Here is a 15,580-nt window from a genome sequence, read left to right as displayed (position 1 = left end):
ATCGATATCGAAAGGGCAATGTCGAGTACTGACGTTTTATTTCATATTGTACCTTTCTTCTCAATTTTTGGTAAATATTTGAAATTGTTGTTTTGAAACTGCAGTAGAACATAATTTTCCTTTTGTTGTGTCCGCAGCTCGTGGTCGTGCGGTAGCGTTCTCGCTTCCCGGGTTCCCGGGTTCGATTCCCGGCAGGGTCAGGGATTTTCTCTGCCTCGTGATGACTGGGTGTTGTGTGATGTCCTTAGGTTAGTTAGGTTTAAGTAGTTCTAAGTTATAGGGGACTGATGACCATAGATGTTAAGTCCCATAGTGCTCAGAGCCATCTGAACCTTTTGTTGTGTGAAGGAGTCATAATCTTTTTGAGCTTTCATCACTTCCAGTCTTTCTCTTTGACTGTCTAAGCAAGTATAGGTGACACAGAGAAGTAGTCCCATTGCATTGGGGAATGTAGGTGTGCATGGAGTAACAAGGTTTCCGATGTGAATAAATACCACACCGTTGGTGGAAAAAAAAAAAAAAAAAAAAAAAAAAACAACTAATGTGCTATTTCTTCACATCGGCGTTCTCCGAAAACAGTTGCGGGAAATGATGAACCAAAATTTAAATGACAAGACTGGTCTCTGCAGTGGGCGGAGACCTGAAAGGGGAAATGACGTAATAGGCGCTCGGCGCTACTAACAAAAACTGCAACGTTTCACTTCACCACGCAATTGCTAGATTCCTGGCGTTTCCAGAAATGAAAAAAAATAAAATAAAATCAGGGAAGTCGACATGAGATGTTCTGGTCAAATTGGATATACGGCGAAACCGAACGACGGACCCATCGGTCACCTTTTATTTGCAGTTACCATTGTGAGCAAAGTGTAATGGCCTAGGGTGAACGTGTAAATTTTCCTTTCAATACTTGCTCTATGTGGGATAAGAAGGCAGCTAGCTTGTTGATGTACGAAATATCTAACAATAAATCAATACTTAAATATACAGCTCTGAAACTGGCAGTATATTTACAATGTTGAGCCGATTTTTTTATATGATGCTACGTCGATATTTTTTTCCGATGATATATCGATCTTCGGTATATATCCGATATATCTAGAGCCGATATTGATGGTTTTTGAATATCGATACATCGGATTCCCTATATTTTTTAAACAATCAATAGTCCTAGCACATATCTCGGTTTCTGTTGGCGACAGAAACGTAAGATCAAGTATTATGGCTAGCTAGAGATCATTCTTATACCCAATAGAAGGATCGTCTTACTGCAACTATCCTTCACTGTAGGGTAAAAGTCTGAATACTACATACTTCCTCCAGCTTAGGAAAATGCAGCAAATCAGGTGATTCTTTTTAGATTAGGTGTGGTTTACAGTGTGCCTTAAGGGGCTTATGGAGGCACCACGTACTTCATCGGCGGTTGTGAGAAAAGCAAAAAAAAAAATAAGTTTTCGGGTACCTAAACTGAGCCGCGGATTTTAAGACACATACGCACAGCAAATGGCTGAAAAGTTTTAGATATGTCCCTAAGATTGCAATATCGAACAACCCTGAAAATTTTCTTGACATAATTATCAGTTTACGCGATAAAGAGGTTCCACTTTACCCTACTTGTACACGTAAAATAAGCACGTAATCCGCCACGGAGAAATATGCTGTAAAGTGTCCCCATTACCATCAGAAGTGTTCTGAGAACTCCATGTTTTGTACTACCGATGCACATGCAAAATTTTTATGCAAATAAAGTCCGATATGTGGTACAAAATTATACAGCTCTGCGTTATTTCAATTTCACATAAATAAACTGTCAAAATTTTACCATCCCACAAAGTTCTTTTCATATGAGTAACATGCCGAGCACCATTAAAAATTTTCCCAAAAATTTTGCCATGCAAAATATATTCGCACTTTTTATGTTGAGAGACAAGAAGGCAGGGGCAATGGGAAAGAGGTGGAAGAATAGTGAATAGTGGAAGCAGTGGATGGATACAGTGACAATGGAACGTACTTGACAGTGACACAACAGTGCTAGGAAAGAGTGAAGGAGACTTTGCTACTGAGAGGAATAAAGAGAAGGTGGAAATGGGTGATAGCTAGTGATAATGAGAGACAGTCGTTGAAAATGAGGAAGAGTGAGATAGTGATAGCGAGAAGAGACAACAGCAACGGTAAGGAATGAATGAGATAGTAGCAGTAAGAGAGAGCAAGAGGGAGAGAGTGACAGTGAGAGGAGAGAGCATTTGTAGGACAGAACGAATGTGGCTGTGAAACAGGGAACAGTGACAGTCAGAGACACGCAGAGAAACAATGCCAATGAGTTAGGCTGAACGAGTGAGTGAGCCGGCCGCGGTGGTCTCGCGGTTCTAGGCGCTCAGTCCGGAACCGCGCGATTGCTACGGTCGCAGGTTCGAATCCTGCCTCGGGCATGGATGTGTGTGATGTCCTTAGGTTAGTTAGGTTTAAGTAGTTCTAAGTTCTAGGGGACTGATGACCACAGATGTTAAGTGCCATAGTGCTCAGAGCCGTTTGAACCATTTGAACGAGTGAGTGAGAATGGACTAGTGGAAGCGAGTGAGTATGAGCAGCTTACAGCGGTGAACTAGTGAGTGTTAGTGAGTTACAGTTAGGGGAGCTTGCGGCAGTGAGAGGTGAGCTGCATATTAAAAAGAGTGCGAATACGTTCGCATGGAAAAATTTTTGGGAAAAATCTTAAAGGTACTGAGAAAGGTAGTATGAGGCAGCTCGTACAGCACTTTTCAGAGTCCTGTAATAAACAAGAGCACATTTGCCTTTTTGTACCCCAATAGGAGCGTTTTTCCACTGGTAATCCTTTGTCCTTTACTCTCTCCCTACGTCGGGGCTCCAATGTCCTACTCACCCTTCCATAAACAAAGCATCATCCTGGCGCCACCCTACTGAAGCTCCCTCCTTCTCCTCACACATTCCCTAATATTGAAAAGCCACCACCACCCACCGCCACAGTGTCTGCGTTGACATTTATACTCCACAAGCCGCCCGACAGTGTGTGGCGGAGCGTACTTTTGTACCGCTACCTGTTACGCCTTTCCTCGTTCCATTGGCGGGCGGAAGAACGGTGGTCAGTAAACATCCGTATTAGCTCTAATTTCTCGTATTTTTTCATTGTCGCTACTTGGCTAGACGTGTGTGGGAGGAAGTAATATGTTGCCCGACTCTTTTCAGGTCGCATTCCCTCGGAGTTACTGCCATCTGATGCTCAACGCCTCACTTGTAGCCTCTGCCACTGGAGTTTGTTGAGCACAATATAAACGATCTCGTGAATTAACGCACCGCTCTTCGAAGGATCTTGACTATCTCTGCTATTAATCTTACTCGGTGTGAGTGCCATTCATTTGGTTCTTCATCCCTCCCTCTCCCTAACTCTCCCCCACCACCGTTACCCTTGCCGGGATTCGACCATCAAGTGTAACAACAGCCATCTGTTACATCGATATCACAGCACCAGCCACGTCATCGCTGTCTACGCTTTTTATCGAAATGTCATCAACAGATATTGCCGTTCATACTCCTTAACAGTATTTTAAATTACATTACGCTAATGAAGAGCAATGCACAGGGTGTTTATAAGGCAGTTATACCACAGTAACCTTTAATTGGGAAAAGGTAAATAACTCACAGAAATTCAGCGATATATACAGTATACCTTCAAGTTTTATTTATAAATTTTCAATGCAGCTACCTTTTGTAACACGACAAGTGTCCCACCTGTAATTAATTTCCTACCAAATCCTCTGAAGCAAGTTTTTATGTATGGTGGCAGCTGCTTGTGTTATCTGTTGTCGCAGTTCGTCGACGTTTCCCGGAAGCGGAGAAACCAGTACTCTGTCATTAATGTAACCCTATGCACAGATGTCCATTGGGGTTAAACCAGCTGATCGTGATCACACGGATATTATTGCAAGTCGGCACACTCCGACAGAGATACGAGACAACTTCACGATGATAATGTGGTGGCACACCATTGTTAAGTTCTGTGCGCATATCTGTTGCAGTGGAGGCATTAGATTATGTTTTTGAGGTGGTGGCTTGCGATACTTAGTAATGAATTATGACGGATTTGCCTTCACGAAACCGTAAACAACACTGCTCACGCTCTATACCGTCATATGACTTCATGATGACTGTTGTTGTAAGTCATTCGCGCATCTCACCTAGCGGGGACGTCGGGAATAACCAGTGTTAGGCGGGAATAAAACTAGAAGGTACGCTTTGTCAAACATTTCTGTAAGTTATTTGCCCTTATAAGAATTAAAGGTTACTTTGTGTAACTAACTTATAAACGCCTTGTAATTGCCGTTAACCCGAAACAGTCAGTGAAAAGTGGCGAAAGCAGTGAAGTAATCAATACATAAAAAAGAACGGTGCTATTCAGAGAATATCTACAGAAAATTGCGAATTGTGTAGTGCCATATACGAGCCGATGTCTGAAAGAAAATACTCCACTTTCTGTTAACGGCATTGTTAAATGTCTTCTAACTTAGTAGATATCAGGAATGAACACGGACACTGGTTAGACAGTATTACATTGTGATTATACGGGTTGATTTTCCTAACACGGGTTTAAATGGCTCTGAGCACTATGGGACTTAACATCTATGGTCCTCAGTCCCCTAGAACTTAGAACTACTTAAACCTAACTAACCTAAGTACAACACACAACACCCAGCCATCACGAGGCAGAGAAAATCCCTGACCCAGCCGGGAATCGAAAACGGGAAACCGGGCGCGGGAAGCGAGAACGCTGCCGCACGACCACGAGATGCGGGAACAGTACAAGGAGCAAAAAATTTTCATGTGGACACATGGCTGGGAATCCGTTCCAAGGGAAGTACACCGAGTTGCGGGGATAAACGACCTTTGACATTGTAGATTTCAATGATTGGGGGCACACCTGAGAACTCACTAGGCAAGTGGGAATTTCTGTCTACACTAGACTTTTAGCTTCACTCTCACCAGGGCAGTGATTGATGTCCACGACAACTGCCGCTCTCCATATCACAACGCATGCAGGCCTTATTACCTACGAGTGCTGTTCAAATTAATGCAACACTTTTTTTCTGAAAGCTAGTAAGTTTTATTCAGGGTTCCAAAGCACCGTATTATTCTCCACTCTCTTAGCCTCAAAGCTCCATTTTTCACCAGGTGAACTGCTCTGAAGGCACTCCCTGGATTGCTGTTTTGTTTCCGGTTAGAAGTGATGAACGCATGGCTCATTGCCTGTGATGAGCAAAAAATTGCCACGATTAGTCTTGTAACGCGCAAATGATTCCGCCACGATGGTGCTTTGTGCTGTTTGTTATTTAGGGCGGCGAGGAAACCAGCGGGCACACACCTTTGAGTACCACAACTGGGCCCGCCCGGCTATCCGCGCGATCTGCTTCCCGGCACGAATCCGCCCGGCGGATTACAGGCAAAGTCCGGCTGCCGGCCAGCCTGTGGATGGATTTTAGGCGATTTTCCATCTAGCTCGTCGAATGCAGACTGGTTCCCCTTATTCCTCCTCATTTACACAATGTCGGCGATTGCTGTGCAAACACTGTCTCCACGTACGCGGACACCATAATTACTCTACGGCGGAAGCATTTGGGGTCACACACGCGTTCCAGGGAGGGGGGGGGGGGGCGGTCCACTGGGGGCCGAACCGCACAATAACCCTGGGTTCGGTGTAGGGCGGCGGTGGGGTGGGTGGACTGCTGTGGTCTGTTATGGGGTTGTGAACCACTGAGGGGTACAGCGTGACGAAGCCTCTCCGTCGTTTCTAGGTCCTCGGTTCAATACACAACACACACACCACAACTGGTGTACGAGTGTGTCACACTACTCGAATGAGTGCGCCTGCACGTTCCAGCGTTGCAGGAGTCACAGGTGTGTGCGGCCGACCGGCGCGCTGGAGATCGGGCAGGTTTCCGCGACCTTGTTGCGATGATGACAGACGCCTCGCCCAACGACTCACTTTAGTTTTGTTGACTGCCAGTTCTCCGTAGACATTCTGCAAACGGCTCTGAATATCTGTGATGCTCTCGTTTTCCACCAAAAGGAAGTCAACGACAACTTGGAACCACCTCAGTTACAGACGCCATTTTGTGGCTACAGTGACTGAAGCAAGAACATTCAATGATATCCCACAGCAAATTCCGCATTTTACCAACCGAAATTGGCCGAGAAAAAATGTATTGCATTACTTATTGACCGTCCCTCGCACATACTCGCCCCCGTACGGTGACCCTATAGCGTATACACCAAGCACGCGCTTTTGAATGTGGAGCTAAAACACTAGAACAGGCAGAACAATTCCATGTCCTCAGTTTGTTCTCGTGTGTGCTTTCAGTCAGTGAAACATACACTGTCAAAGATGTTTGATCAGGTGGGTGTACCTCCCTTGGAAAGCAATTCTGGTCATATGCCACATAAGATATTTTTTGCTCCATGTCTTCCTTCATTAGCGTCAGCCCGCTATATAAAATTCCAGCTCTCTCAGCAGCTTCTCTTGGATTAAGGACATATGGTACTGCTGATGACGATCCGTGTGTCAGACTAACTAACCTAAGAACATCATACACATCCATGCCCGAGGCAGGATTCGAACCTGCGACCGTAGCAGTCGCGCGGTTCCTGACTGAAGCGCCTAGAACCGCTTAGCCACCGCGGCCGGCCATCTCGGTCTCCAGACGCCTCGATCTCACAGTGCTTCCTCATCCTCTTCTGTTCCCTTCTCTCCGTTGCTTCTCGGATACTACTAACCCACACTGTCTACGGTCTTCCTCTTCCTCTCCTTCCAGGATGTTGCCACAAAAACACCTGCCTTCATCCATTCTTTTCACATGCCCATACCACTGTAGCTGTCTTTCTTTTACTCTATACGTAATTCTATTGTGAATCTGTATCCATTCTCTTATTTCCTCATTTCTTACGTGGTCGAGTAGGTAAATTCCACATCCTCTTCGAGGTGATCCATTTCTAAAGTTCGAAGTTTCTTTCCATTTCTTTCTCTGAGTTCACAGCACTTGCTCCCATACCTTGTTATTGCATCCCCGCTGGAATTTTGCAAATGTATTTTTACATTTAAACTCATTTGTGGGGACCAATGTACAGGATTTAATTTTTGGAAGCTGCCTTTCTCTGCCTTGCCCGTTGTTGGAAATCTCCATCACATCTTGGAAGGTGTCATAGGATACTATGTACTTAAGCTATTTACCTTCTGCACATACACACATCAAAAAAGGGTTTACATCACCTCGGTTCCGAGAGTTCCGACACCTATACAGAAAATTGGAGTAGAGATCAACATAAACATCATTTCAGCCATTTTTATTGCTCATGAAAACCACACATTGCATGTTGTACCACCATACAGCAAGACCTTCAGAGGTGGTGGTCCAGATCGTTGTACGCACCAGTACCTCTAATACCCAATAGCACGTCCTCTTGCACTGATTCATGCCTCTATTCGTCGTGGCGTACTATCTACAAGTTCATCAAGCTACTGTTGGTCCACATTGTCCCGCTCCTCAACGGCGATTTGGCGTAGATCCCTCAGAGTGGTTGGTGGGTCACGTCATCCATAAACGGCCCTATCCCTGGCATGTTCGACAGGATTCATGTCTGGAGAACATGTTGGCCGCTCTAATCGAGCGATGTCGTTATCCTGAAGGAAGTCATTCACAAGATGTGCACGATGGGGGAACGAATTGCCGTCCATGAAGACGAATGCCTCGCCGATATGCTGCCGATATGGTTGCACTATCGGTCGGAGGATGGCATTCACGTATCGTACAGCCGTTACGGCGCCTTCCATGACCACCAGCGGTGTACGTCGGCCCCACGTAACGCTACCCACAACAGCAGGGAACCTCCACCTAGCTGCACGCACTGGACCGTGCGTCTAAGGCGTTCAGCCTGACCGGGTTGCCTCCAAACTCGTCTTCGACGATTGTCTGGTTCAATTCATATGCAACACTCATCGGTGAAGAGAACGTGATGCCAATCCGGAGCGGTCCATTCGGTATGTTGTTGGGCCCATCTTACCGCGCTGCATGGTGTCGTGATTGCAAAGATGGACCTCGCCATGGACGTCGGGAGTGAAGTTGCGCATCCTGCAGCCTACTGAGCACAGTTTCAGTCGTAACACGACGTCCTGTGGCTGCACGAATAGCATTAGTCGCCGTGGTAGCGTTGCTTTCAGTCTTCCTCCGGGCTATAATCCGTAGCTAGCAATCATCCAAGCCTTTAGGCGGCCTGAGCGAGGCATGTCATCGACAGTTACTGTCTCTCTGTATCTCCTCCATGTCCGAACAACATCGCTTTGGTTCACTCCGAGACGCCTGGACACTTCCCTTGCTGAAAGCACAACGCGGACGCGATCGAACCGCGGTATTAACCGTCAAGGCATGGTTGAACTACAGACAACACGAGGCTTGCACCTCCTTCCTGGTGGAATGACTGCAACTGATCGGCTGTCGGACCCGCTCCATCTAATAGGCGCTGCTCATGCATGGTTGTTTACATCTTTGGGCAGGTTTAGTGACTTCTCTGAACAGTCAAAGGGTCTGTGTCTGTGGTGCAATATCCACAGTTAACGTCTGTCTTCAGGAGTTCTGGGAACTGGGGTGATAAAAAACTTTTTTTGATGTGTGTTCATCTTAAAAAGAGTGGAAGACAGACAGCATTCTTGCTTCAGCTCAATAATTATTCTGAAGGCCCAACTTTAATGACACATTCTGTCTACTTGCAGAGATTTACGATACTTCTTACATACATTTTTGGCAGTTCCTCTAATCACAGCACCGCTAACAATAGCTGTGGTGGCACTGTGCCATATGCTTTCTCGAGATCTATGAACATTAAGTTTCTTTCCAATCTCTTCTACATGATCTGTCTTAGCATGAGCTCCTCTTTTAAAGCCACTCTGTTCTTCCACTTCATTTACAATCTTCTCCATTTTTTTATTTTAAAATCCTCCCGTACAGCCTGCTAACTGAAACAAAACTCAGCACAGACACGGGCGTAAAACTTCTCAGGCACCCATCACAGCCTCCTAGATTACATTCAACAAAGACTTTTACGGCATAAGACACACACTTCTCGCCGAAGGAATGACGTTGCCACTAGGTGGATTTTTCTTTTTGTTGAGGTCTCAAGTATCTTACGATATCTTCTCCTGCCGTAATCAGTAAAACTTTCATCAGGGTTTTTATGTATGCATCTGCTCTCATGACGTCATTTATATTACTCGCTCTTTTCATATGACCCTGTCAGGGATTGGGAATTGCATCAATCTAGCAAAACAGTGTTTCTTTGATATGTTTGTGTCACAGCTCAAGCGCTCGCCTCGTGAAGGATCTGACGCCACAAGCCCAGCCATCTTGTCAGAGAGGAAGAGGGATTTATGGGCTGCAGGACGGAATGACTGAGATCATCTTTCTCGCAAGTACTGCAACATGCATTATCACTTTACGAGCAGCGTAAGCGTACAACGCCACAAATTCACGACGATTTGACTGCCTGTGACACACACACACACACACACACACACACACACACGGTCTTTTCTCTTCGTGTAGGACAGTACTAACACTATGTAAGGTAGGCGAAGTTGTATAGCAGCTATCAAAAGTAGCGCGCTAATTCAGACCAAAAGAGCAATAATTAATGTTTTTATTTCACGGAAAATTATACCCCCTATACGTTTAAACGATTGCAACTGAACATATTATTAGAAAAGGAACTGTTAAATCTAAAAAAGAACTTTTGAATGATTCTCTGATAGAATGTGAAATTAGTACTGCATTGCGCATATTATCAAAGACTGCGGTATGTAGTCCATTCCACATTATTCATGAACCAGTAGTAATGTAAATCTAACGTCGTGTTATTCCGAACATTTGGAAACCTGCCAGTAAACTAATGTTGAAGAAGCCGATTTAGAAGTCGAGGACCGATTACTGTCGTGTATTTTGTGCTGCTCTCCAGTAACTATAAGAGGCAATCAAAAGGTTTTCCTTTGGGGTTGTTGCTGCAATGTATGTGAAATGTAACGCGATTCCGATGGGGGTATATAAGCAGCAAAATGTAGGCAAGGGATTAATGTAGCATTCGTGTCTGTCCGACGTGGGAGCGATAATTGGGGAAAGGTGAACTACGCCGTAGTTATTATCAGATGCGTCCAAATGGGACCAGTGTGTTGTTATTCCTTTCTTGGATGCGGGAGGACAAACACCGGTAGACATCCATTGGTAAACCACCGTTGTGGAACGGTGCGCCGAATTTGTTGCAACGCACGTCTGCATATTGCGAATGCTGTAAAGCATAAATTATGCCACCTCAAGTGGGAGCCACTCGAGTCACCGCCGTATTATCCTGATGTCCACCACCTTGCGATTATCACGCCTTCGGTTCCTTACAAAAGGCCTTCATGTGTCAACGATTCCTGTCGGATGACGACGTGTAGCAGGCACTTACGGACTTCTTCACACAGGTGGACACGGTGCCTTACCAAACGGGCATCTTCACCCTGGTGAGTCGATGGGATGATAGCCTCAGTACCTGATTGGCGTACGGACTGTGGACTATACGGCCTTCTACTAGAAACTTTCTAATCGCGCCTGAGATAATTGTAGAAGTAATTATAGGAAAATGACACACCAGTTTCTGCAAAGACGTAAATTCTTTACAAGGTGCATTATTTATCGTAAAGGTATGGAAATCAAGAAAAAACAAAATATAAAAGTAAATGCCATAGTTGACACTAAAACCTGTGTCTCGAAGTACTTGTCTAGGTAAACTTTTCATATGTTAAGAACACACCTATTCGAGTACCATCATTTTAAAATTCTCACATTTCCCCGAACAAGTGAAGGCGATCAAGTTCCTGAAGTTTATGGTGAGATTACTGATATAAGGTATTGTTCAAAACGACTGAGAACCCAGCCGTTGCGGTTCACAATTTAAATTAAATTTTAAATCTAAACTTCTGTCTTCTTCAATATAAAACTGCTTTTTCTTTCTGTTTGACATTCCGTGTAGTCTAGGCCCGTTAAAACGTGGCAGTTACCGAGCTGGACAAGGTCGAATTGAGAAGGAAATATACGTTAGTTCAAGGAATCATGGCAGTATTTGGGTAAAATGATTTGGGTAACTCACGTGAAGTGTCGATAAAACTGGCAAGATTCGTTTTGGTATCCAGTGCTATTCGGGTACGAGAACGGCGTTTTCTGTTGTGCTTCTTGCGGTTCGCTACTGAGTTTACTTACGACGTTCAACTATTGGTCTAAGCATGGCCTAATGACAAGCAGCATGTTCTCTGGGCGTGACAAACAGTGTGTAATGTACAGCCAGTATCTAGGTGTCTTACGCCATGGCACTGAAGCAGTGTGTCCGTGTCATGTTCAGATGTCGTGAGCGTATGAGCAAATAGCAGTGGTCGCAACGTATAGGCAATACAATCCATTTCAAGAAAATAAACCCGGTAAAATCCACCGATATATCACAACACATTTGCCGTAGATAGTTTCCATGATAAATTAACGCGTCTGACAAAAATTAGCAGGGAATGTACGTGTCATAATACGTAGATGGTGTTATTATACCACTATTTATTCTATCTTGCAAAAAATCTTCATTGAATGAGATACTGAAGGATACAATAATATTTAACTATTAGTTTAATATTAGACACTGATGTATAACGAATGCTGATTCTACTTCTTCTGTACCCTTCCTTATTTGTGATCTGGTAATGAAAGATATTCTTGTTCACGTTGTTACACAGCCAGCAGAAATCTAACTACGACGATCTTTCGAGCAGTGGAAACGCCGGTCTAAATGCGTACACACCTTAGTCTGACGAATAGTGTCGCGTCAGTTTGTTTAATGACAGTCCTAAACCAGTCGCATGTCTCAGGAGATACACTGCTCCAGATAAGACAAAAGCTCGTCTAAGCAGTGTCCTTATTGGAGCCACGGAAAAACAAGAGTTGCCGGAAATTTAAATTGGAAGAATAAATAGTTTTAAAATCAGAATCTCGTCTGAATATTAACGAGAGGTCATTAGTGAAGAAGAGATGGAGCAGCTCCTGGGAATTCAAGCTACACGGCTACTAATGGGTCAGCATCTACCTGGTTCTTACCGTGATTGGTTCGCGACACGCGATTCAGACCGGACTGCAATTCTGATACCATTAAAACAATCACTTATTTTGACGTTTGTATAATAAAGTAATTCGTAAAACATTGTTTCTTTCGTAATCCAAATTAATAGGCAGAGGAAAATTATTTAACAGCTTTCACAAAGATGATGTCACGAGCTTGTCACTTTGCTTTGAAATTATGTAGGGCGCTAAGCATACATTTACAGTGTTGTTAGTATTATCGTCTTACATCAGCACGTTTAACAAAATTCTACATTTTTATTCATCGCCAATACATTTTATTTTCACATGCGTATTAAGCTGCATTGTTAGGCTCCATGCACTCTATACAGCCTTACGTAGAGGCTAATATGACCGCGCTCTTGTTTAGTAATTTTCTTAATCTTTTAAACGAAATTTCTCTACATTTCTAACCAATTTGCAATCTATTTACTAAGTCCATCTTTTTGTGAATCGCGAGAAACTGTTTTCCATAATTGTGGCTGTAACTGTATTGATACATTGTTAACCTGCTGAGCGCAAATGAATTCCATACTATATTACAGAAAAATAGGGCAACTTCGAAAGTTTTGGCGAAGTATTAAAAACTCTGTGGCCAGTTGAAGGAATCAATCCATTTACAGAAACCCACATTCATAAGGACTACGGAAGAAACAAAGTAACAAAAAAGAAAGACTTGATTTTTTTACAGAAAGGGAGAAAACTGATGCACATTCTTTTAAGTAAGTCTGAACTGCAATATTAAATTCCACTTAACTGCTATTTTATCGTCCTCGCTTGCACAGAAACGGTAAATGAGTGGTATATTTCCTAAACATTTCGCCTTATTTGCTGAAATTGTTAACACCATTAAAGTTTGCTGTATGATTGTTCACCGGTCATTACTGTAATAGTGTTTCACCTGCTATTCCCATATAATCAGAAACATGATAAAAAAAATCATCGTCGTGGTAGCGGCTTCGTCAGCTCCACGTACATGTGGAGCTGACGTATGCTACGTGAACTGCTTCACGTTACGATGTGAATATATGTATTTACAGCTTTCAAAAATTTACAGAATATAAACGGAAAAGTGTTACTCCGAGCAGGTATTATGAAACAGTTCTAAAGCTGAATGTATCAGAGTACTTGGTTTAAACAATTACTAATGCTGGATTGCAACTGTGATATTTTAGAATCTAATTGGTTACATTTTGCCGGTATGCCCTGTGCGTTCGGACAGTTCATTATGTAATTTACCTTCCTGCTTCGATTTAAGTGTAAACCCGACACATAATTTCCATTTTTCTTAATTGTAACTCCAATAGTTTCAGTTACCTAATATAAGTGCTTTAAAAATGTATGTTAATTTTCCGACAATTTATGATCACTAAGATATTAAGCACGAATGCTGAACCACCTGCATCTCCCATTAGTCGCCCTTCTGGATTTCTTCCGTCATTAACAGCACTGGAATATCCGTCTAACCATCCACATCTTCATTTTCCGTGTTTTCCCTTAAATTATTTAAATAACACCTAGGTGTTTCCTACGGCCGTATCTATCTCCAATTCAGATTGTGTTTCGCGTTTACAGTTTCAAATGAATAGCTGTGTGTAGGATGTTAAACTATAACCCTCCTGATTCTCACTCATTACCATATTACGCATGGGGAATGGACCATACTTCTCGTGTCTGTTATCTAATGTCATAAAAACATCTCACAGGAAAAAATGATATTGAGGTCACTAGGTCAGAAGCCTAGTGATCGAATTGAATACAATCAGTGGCCGTAGTACTGTTTACCATAGCATAATGCTCCATTAGCAAATTAGTAAGATATTAACCGAACAGTATTCCTCGTGTGGGTTTAAAGGCACATTTAGTAATGTACTCCAGAATAACGAGAATTTTAAGATATTTTCAGTGTCATATGACTTCTCCTGCACTGTGATCTACTGACACGAACATACTCGTATACCATGACTTGATTTCCCTTTTCTTCAAGCGTTTCATCTATAGTTATAGTTTAATAGACAAAGTAGTTTATGTCAAATGACAAGTTGTCCTTGTGACTATAACGAAGCTTGTTCCTCAGAAATATGCCCGAGTGTAATGATTTGCGTATGAGAAACAACCCTGTTTATTTCAGGGTAGTGCTCAAGTTTTCAAAAGGATCGTCCAGAAGCTTCATCTAAAGGGATTTCTCTGTGGTACTGATGCTCATTTCTGCTAACGCTTTGCAACTTGTATGACGATCTTCTTCTGGCATTCGGATCCAGCTTTAAAAGATTTTTTTGTTTTTATTTTTTATTTGCATGGTACAGTTTGAACATATTAGTCGATGCTATCGATACACTGGCCTGTAAATTGTTTGTGTGCATTTGGTAGGAAACAAGTACGGTTTAACAGCCTAGAACCGATCATGTATTACCTACACTATATAGAAATTGTACGTAAGTATGGTTTATTTAATTTGTCTAGTTAAGACATAGTAAGTAACGTTAAAATTTTGGTGTAATTACTTTTGTAAACAGAGTATTGGTTTACTGAAAAACTGGATAACAACGTACATATGCAAAATGAGGCAATCTTTGTTGCTGTCACTTTTGCATCTGTTTGTTTTCGGACTACTTGATGGGAGGGACGCTAAAAAAAGTTTGGTGTTATAAAAGCAGGCTCTGTAAAGTAGTACTTGTTTTGTAAATTAAAACCACTTTTTCTTGCTGTAGAATGACAGCAAGAAAAGGCTTTTCTTTAAAAAACTAATATTTCTGTACTTGCTGAGGAGTATGGCCACGCAAACAAACTCCTTACTGTAATGTAGGTTTAACACTTACTTTAGAGACAAGTATAGTAGCATGAAAACCAGTAACGAGTTAATTTTTCTAGCAGAGCACGAAAACCGTGAATTTTCTGAGGAATGTAGACCAGACGTCTTGAATTATCGGCTTCAGTAACCAGAAAATTCGAAGCGCAATTTAAATATAGATAACCGACTCGGACCACCGAATAACTACCCCACTTTTACTGATTCATCATTAAACTACTATTACGCGGAGGTGAACACAACCTTCTCTAGTTTAAGCGGAATAATTATGATGTTCTAGAAACTTCATTAATGTGTCAATACCTCAAGTTATCCATGTACTTCACTGGTCGGGGTATGTAAAGATCTATTCATTTCTTAAAGTGATTGTTGTCTGAAAAAATGAGGACATTTTCTACATATCATAAAGGGTTGGGCACATGGATTAAAATTTTTTGACTGTTTTGATGTGTAAGTGTTACTCCTAACGTTTTTCCTAGAAAGGTATTGGGGCAACTATGGTTTGTTTAGAATGAACTATGAACTTATTCAACAGCATTTGAGAGCTCCGCAGAAGTACAACGCATGGCAATGTTACCCGTGAAAC

Source organism: Schistocerca gregaria, chromosome 7, assembly GCF_023897955.1.
Source record: "Schistocerca gregaria isolate iqSchGreg1 chromosome 7, iqSchGreg1.2, whole genome shotgun sequence".
Taxonomy (NCBI): Eukaryota; Metazoa; Arthropoda; class Insecta; order Orthoptera; family Acrididae; genus Schistocerca; species Schistocerca gregaria.
This window is presented reverse-complemented; position numbering follows the sequence as displayed.